The 7,588-nt window shown below is 26.1% G+C and overlaps 1 non-coding gene and 1 pseudogene across 1 annotated transcript; one reads left to right on the top strand and one right to left on the bottom strand.

Moving 5' to 3' along the window:
* Window positions 1–3,375: 3,375 nt before the first annotated feature.
* LOC126908730 (5S ribosomal RNA) lies at window positions 3,376–3,494 on the top strand (annotated as a pseudogene).
* A 279-nt stretch (window positions 3,495–3,773) lies between these two features.
* LOC126908728 (5S ribosomal RNA) lies at window positions 3,774–3,892 on the bottom strand. The gene has a single exon (XR_007704827.1). It is a non-coding gene; the product is annotated as a 5S ribosomal RNA (ribosomal RNA).
* Window positions 3,893–7,588: the final 3,696 nt, after the last annotated feature.

Raw genomic sequence — 7,588 nt, 5'->3', positions numbered from 1 at the left:
AATCATGACTAGACTAGTAAAATACGAGAATAAGGGTCCCACTAGATAAACTCATTGGCCACGACGTGTTCGTCACTTTCCCCTTAATTCGGATTGTTCATTGGCGATAGAGTTCCAAAAACTTATAGTGTTTTTCTATGCATACAATTTTTTAGAATTTTTGATCTTTTAATATAATATCAAATGAATAATATTAATATACTTTCCCCTTAAAAAATCGTTTTGCGTTAGGAATTAAATAAAAAAATAAGAACGTTTTACAAGTGTTTAAATTCATAAGCAAATAACAGTAGATGCATTCATTATCACATATTTATTTGAAGTTTTGTTTATATGATTACATAACTTATTATTAAATAATCAACAGTGTAATTAATTTTTTCACGTTTTTTGGCAATATTTGATTAAATTGATAATATTTTTGTAGAACTGGAATGCGTGAGTGATTCTGAAGTACCACGACGATTTGAGAACAGATCATACTTTCCATCTATGGGAAAAACAAACCCCAGGTACCCGCCATCGTTGCCTATTGCACAATCAATGTTGACCAAGCCGATTTGGAAAAAAACACCACCCACCTCAAAATTCTTGTGCACAATAAAAGAACAATTGTCACTTTGTCATGGGTTTAAATATAAATTCTTCGTATGCTATAATAATTAGTTTTGGAATTTTATATTGTAAAGAGACAAATGTATGATTGAATATTATTCATTACCTATGGATTATGAAATAGGTAACGTCAAGTATGGCTATACGTATCATTTCGCCATAAGAGCTGTAGATAAACACGATAGACGTGGGTCTTTTGGTTTACACAAAGTCCATTATATGTAAACATATGTCAACAAAAAAATTAGACAGTCAGGCTTTTAAGTTGGATGAATCTCAAGTTAAAGTTTCTTTGACACCCAATATTCAGGTTAACACTTGTAAAACTAACACTGCGTCTTCCTGTTCATACCATCATATATCATACATAATTCGATCTTGTCCAGTTATACGGCCAAAAATTAATAGAATGGCGAAATGTCTTAATCGCAAAAAGAACGATCAAAAAGTGTATCCGCCACCGTTCTCTGTTGAAAACGAGCCTGGCCGGAATAAAATCCCACCAGTGCCTATCAGCCTTAATATAAAAAAGAATGAAATGCTCTTGATGCTTCAATGGGAAATAGAATTAAAAAAACGTCATGAGGACATTTGTTATTATGAACTATTTTATTGGAGTAATCTTTATGAAAACTCTCCCCACTGGATTTTCATAAATGATATTGCATCATCTTCAAATCCAATGCAATACTTTTTAGCTGGATACATACCAGGATACAAGTACTATTTTGCTTTGAGAGCCGTTGATATTCATGTTAGACGTGGTAATTTTATCATAAAACTCATAAGACTTTAAATATCACTATTGATAATATGTATAATGAAATGGATAAGATGTCCTTCCTTTTTTTTTTGCACAACATATTATTTTATTTAATATTTAAATTTTCAATAAAAAATGTTTCTTTCTACATCCCTAACACACATTTCTTCTAATTCCTTTATTATATTTTCAAATCATTATTTAATTTGTTTTAAATGTATTTGTATTTGTTTTCAATTATTACTTTATGTCTCAATATTTAAAAAAATAGTATTCGTGAATTGAATAAGCATATCAAAAGAGGAATACAAATTCGTTAGAAAGATACTCTCCAATCGCCAACGACTATTGTTTTGTACGAGGCAGCTAGACCATTTTTTATGGTCTAGCGCCTGTCTACCATTAAAGCCTGTTTTAATCGCAATTATTGAAGCGGGAATGGGTCATCTGTGGGATGGCAGCTAACTGTACATCCAATAAGCAACAAGAGTAGACAATAATTAAATAAAAAATAACCACATATATAAGAAATTCTTCAGAGAGTATCTTAAATTTAAGGGATAATAAGGGGCCATTAAATAATAATGGCTGGCGAAGCGGCATAAAACAAAATAGTTAATTTCAATTAAAACAAGCAATAAATAGCATTAAAAATTATATAAACTCAGCTGAATAGATGAAGTTGTTGAGAGTGATGAGTGGACTGTATGTGATTTTGTGATAATGGTGTCGAACATCTGAATATGACGAGTCAGAGTGTAGATCCAGGCACGTAATGACAGACGGCGAAAAAGTGACTTGGCAATGAAGATATTTAGTGATAATTTAAAGATATTTAGGCCTAATCACTAGTGACGCGCAAGAGCACGAACACTATGAGCACAAGGGTACAATAAACAAATAAAAGAATAACGTCGTACAATGGCCGAACAATCTACCATTCAAGCGAAAGCGCTTGCTACAAAAATGAAAAGATGACACATAAAACAAATGACTTACTACAATGAATTGTACACGGATTAAAATTGACACGGAGGTCATCGAGTTGCCGCACTAGGTTGTCAAAGAGGTGTGTGAAGCAAGAGGCTGGAGATCAGCTGTTACGCGATGTAATATAATCAACGATGTTTGTAACAACTGGTCAATTAGATTTTTGCTTAAGGCATTGTGTACTATACAACCGTACCACGTTGAATACATCAGTTCTCGTTCGATCAGTGAAGATAATATTTAAAAAAATAGTTTTTAATTCATGATAAGGATTCAGTTATTAATAAACATATTAAAAAAGGAAAAGATAATTTAAAACTAGTCCATTTGTTTAAAAATTAAAATATATTCATTGTTACGACTGTGGACTGTATTTTAATTTTTACGAGAAGAATATTACTTATGTCGCTTAACTATGAATTAATAAATCGAACTTTTATATATGTGAATAGTGAGGCATTTATTAGGAGACTGGTTTTTTTCCCCTTAGTAAAACCGATCGTCCGCTTATCATAAATTATAATAATAATAAAAAAAAAATCATAATAATACTCATACAATAGAGCACACCGCAACATTCATAAAAAAACACCAACAACGAAAGTAATAATTACTTTCGTTGTTTTAATCCATAGACTAATTATTAGTCTATGGATTACTTAATACTTAAAAAAATTTGCATTTAGTGATAAAAGTTACACTATTTAAAATGTAACTATATTTATATTTAACGTATATTACCTATACGTTTAAAATATTATACAAAGTTACTATGATTTTAAATAATCATATGAGAAATTTTAAAATAACAAATCAATATTTTTTAAATGTTCAAATATTAAAGGAAAATACTTTGTAACGCAATTCAAGGAATTCATTACTTATAAAAAAATGTATGTAATAATATGCAATGTAAATTATTTATTGTTACGATAAATTTCAAGTTTTGTTATGTAATTATGTATGTTATACAATATAAATAAGATAAAAAACGAAGAATTTTACTCGCCAACGACCATACCACGTTGAATACACCAGATCTCGTCCGATCACTGAAGTTAAGTAACATCGGACGTAGTTGGTACTTGGATGGGTGACCACTTGGGAACACTACGTGCTGATGGCATTTTTTTAAAATAAAGTGATATTTCTTTTACACTTTTACAATATAGTATAAATAAATTATGTATTAATGATAGCATAAATAAGATGATAAAATTTATTTACAAAAATACAACAATTTATACTTAATATTAGCTGTTATTGATAAAGTGTAGTATAGTGTGTTCATCGTATTTTTAACTAAAATATATGAAATTACTGATTACACTAAGTTAAATTTCTATTTAGATATTAAGTTTTTAAATATATAATCAAACAAAAAGAAAAAAAAGAATTAAAAAATTACCAACGGCACGAAGTGTTCCCAAGCGGTCACCCATCCAAGTACTAACTACGCGCGACGTTGCTTAACTTCAGTGATCGGACGAGAATTGGTGTATTCAACGTGGTATGGTCGTTGGCGTAGGACGCCAAGATTTCTAACATATTTAAAATTAAATGATTGCACGTCAAATTTTTTACATGCTAAAAAGTATTAAATGGTTATTAAGATCTAATTATTTAATTAATTAATGTATATTATTAAACACATTTTTTATAATTTTAAATAAAGCTAACAGCAATCAAAAATAATTAATTTCGATGATGAAGGAAAATGTTTGAAATTAATACTTCGATATATTATATTAAAAATATAAAAACTATGCATGTAACCCTCATGAACATGTCTGTAGCTTAAGAACTTTGTCTGTGGGGGAATATAGTTCCTAATTATATTTCAGACTTTTAGATATAAACCTGACAAATACTTATCCACCAAATTGCTTCTACTTACCCCTATCACACCCAAAACTATATTCTAATGATTTGAAGGATAATACGATCACATTTGCAAGTGCCCATATCTCTGTCTTCCTTAACATCATTGTACCGTTTAATAGACATATATATATATATATATATATATTAGGGTGGTCCTTATTTTTCAATTTTATAAATTTAGAGTCATGGGCTCAAAATTTCGTTAGGTTTACTGAAAAAATGAAACTGGTAAAATTTGAGTACAATAAGTCAACCCCTTCACGTGCATCAAAGGGGTTGAAGTTCTTCAAAAATGGGGTGGATTATTTTTTTTTGAGTATACGCTCTTTATTTTTGAAGTTTCGCCAAAAACACATAGAACAATTTTTATAGAACTCAATGTGAACAAAAAATAAGGTTATTTATTATTTTTTTGTAAAATTAATATTTTTTCGTAAAAATAAGAAAAATCTGTTTCACTTAATTTTTAAAAAAAATGACATAGTTTTCAGTTATACTTTTCCAGTGTCTTAAATTTTAATTGTACGCAGAAATTGTACAGAAGTAATATTAATCACCGTGATATCTTCTATAAAAAAAGTTATTTGAGTTTTTTTCGAATTATGAATCCTTTCCAAATAAAAATTTAAAACAACTACGAAAACGTGTTTTTTTTTTAAATTTTTTTTGCATGTATTTTTTTTTTGTTCATAAATTAACAAATTTTCTGAGTTATATTAAATAATAAAAAATTATATTTAATATTTCGTTTTTAATGCAATTAAGATATAAAATTATCCTACATTTTCATTCAACCGTTAATACTATACTATTGGGCCACCTAACCTCCTCAAACACGCCTTTATTCTTGAGACTAATAAAAAACAAAAGGTATTCCAGATTAAAATCAATATGTTTTCTTCCTCATAATCAGTTTTATTTACAATATTTGATTAAAAAATCTTATTTAATATTGTATTTTATAGTAATAAAAAATAAGGAATATATAATATAATATCTTTTAATTAAATATAATATTTTTTTTTAGATTTCAATGATTTCCTAAATCTTTATAATAAAAATTGTTAAATATAATTAAATTTGATTGCTTATTATATTTTAAAAATAGCAATTTAATTTGGTACTGTAACAAATAATTGTTAATTTATTACTGTATAAAAGTAATTTATTATAAACTGATATATACTCGAAGGTTATAATTACACAATAAATTTTAGTAAACAAATACTAATAAATCATCAAAGTGAATAAATCCACTCGGTGACTTAAGCATATAGATTATTTTAACTATTTTAATGATATTAAAGTTTAAAAAAATGTATACGTTTTCTTTTCCACAATCAGTTTTATCAACAATATTTTATTAAACAATTTAATTTAACATTTTATTTTATAGTAATATGAACTAAGGAAATTTAAAATATAATACCGACTCTTTTTTTTTAGGTTTTAATGAACACTTATATTTTTTAGCTTCAATGCGAAACTGAAAAGCTCTTCACATTAATTTTACTATAATGTGTTTTTTTTTTGGTTTTATCACTTGTTCTCAGTTCTCACTGAACCGATTTTGATAAACAATATGTCAAAAGATCACAAATCGTATCTAATCAAAGACATTACCCTTAAAAATTGAAAAAATTTCCCTCGTTCCTCGTAAATGGGCGAAACCTCCAAAAAAATAACAAATTTAAAAATCGCTAATTTTCGAAAGTTTTTCAATTTTTTTTACTTTAAACTGTCATAACTTTTTTAATAATAACACTTTTATATATATTTTAAATTAAAGCTAATGTAATATACTTTATTACGAAAAAAAAAATTTCGGACTTTACTTTGTCTTCATGGTGAAAATGACTACCAATTGCTATTTTTGTGTGAAAATTCTCGATTTTATTGAATAATATTGCGTCAAGCTCTTTCAATTTTTATACGTTTTAAAAGTAAAGAAATATACAACTACTTCATTATTTTTATAATTACTCTGTATAAATTGCAATATTGAATTATTGAATATCAATTTCATGCTAAATTTAATTACTATAATTATTATTTATTCATAAATTATAAATACAAATCAAATGACTAATTGAGATACAATTAAAGGAATAAGAGTTATTGTTGCTTTTGAAATAATCTACCAATTTCTTAAAATTAAACATTATCTGCAGATTTGCATCGAAGCGTTTTTTATGATAGTTTTTAATCACTGTCAGATATCATCTATACTTGTCCCAATTATGCCACGTCACCACTGTGCCGCGACCCCAATGTGCTACCGTTTTTATATTGTGTTTTAAAATACACCACACCTTATCAAATTATTTTTAACGTATGATAATTTTTTAAATATTTTAATTTTAATATAAATGTATATTAAATGTTCAGCGTTGAAGATATTTTAAAAACGTAATCTGTGCGACTAATTTCTAGTGATATTTTTTTGATAAATTGTTCTAAAAATGTTTTATTTGTGTACAAATATCTGTACTTTATGTAAAGATTTATATTTAAATGAAGAAATAAATTTAATTGAGCTATAAAATAATAAGTTACCAAAATATTTAGTGATTGTTAACTTAAATAATAATTATTATCAAAAAAAATATTTTTTACTGTATTAACAACGTTAGATAAATATACGTACAATATGTATATGTATGTATGTAAAATTATAATATATGAATTATAATTTTAGCAATAAATTTTCATTCTAAATGCATAATACTATGAAGAAAGAAAATTTTTTAGTAACATCTGGAATACTAAATGTTTATTTACAATTTCTATCAAAACATTTTTTTGGCCTTTTTTCTTCTAAAAAATTACTTAAAATTTCATTTTCAGATCCATCTGTATTGATTTACTTAAACCTTAACTTTTTTTTTACTTGTACTAATCTTCAGTATTTACTTTAATTATCATGTTAATAAAGATAATAAATTTTTTATTTAAAAATAGCAACTCTTTATCTGTGTTTATTATAAAAAAAAAATATATACTTTCTTTTGAGCAGTATATCAATAAAAATGTAAAGATAATTGCACATAACGCCACGAGTTAATTAAATAGTTTGTTTTACTTATATTTGATTGCTTCTGTAAATATCTATATATATATTTTAAAAAATAAAGCAGTTTTCAATTAGTGCACACTAAAATTTACTTAAAATAAAATCTATTGGATAATTATATTAAAAAAACTATTATAACAACACACTTATTCTCCGATGTTAAAAAGTGATCAGTTTTCAAAAATATTCTTTCTTTTAATAAAATATTGATTGATATAATTATTGAATTTATACTTCATAGTAACACATTATATATGAAGGCA

The sequence above is a fragment of the Daktulosphaira vitifoliae genome, unplaced genomic scaffold (genome assembly GCF_025091365.1).
Source record: "Daktulosphaira vitifoliae isolate Bord-2020 unplaced genomic scaffold, ASM2509136v1 Scaffold_5, whole genome shotgun sequence".
Lineage (NCBI taxonomy): Eukaryota > Metazoa > Arthropoda > Insecta > Hemiptera > Phylloxeridae > Daktulosphaira > Daktulosphaira vitifoliae.
Note: the sequence above shows the minus strand (reverse complement) of the source record. Positions and strands in the feature narration are given on the sequence as shown.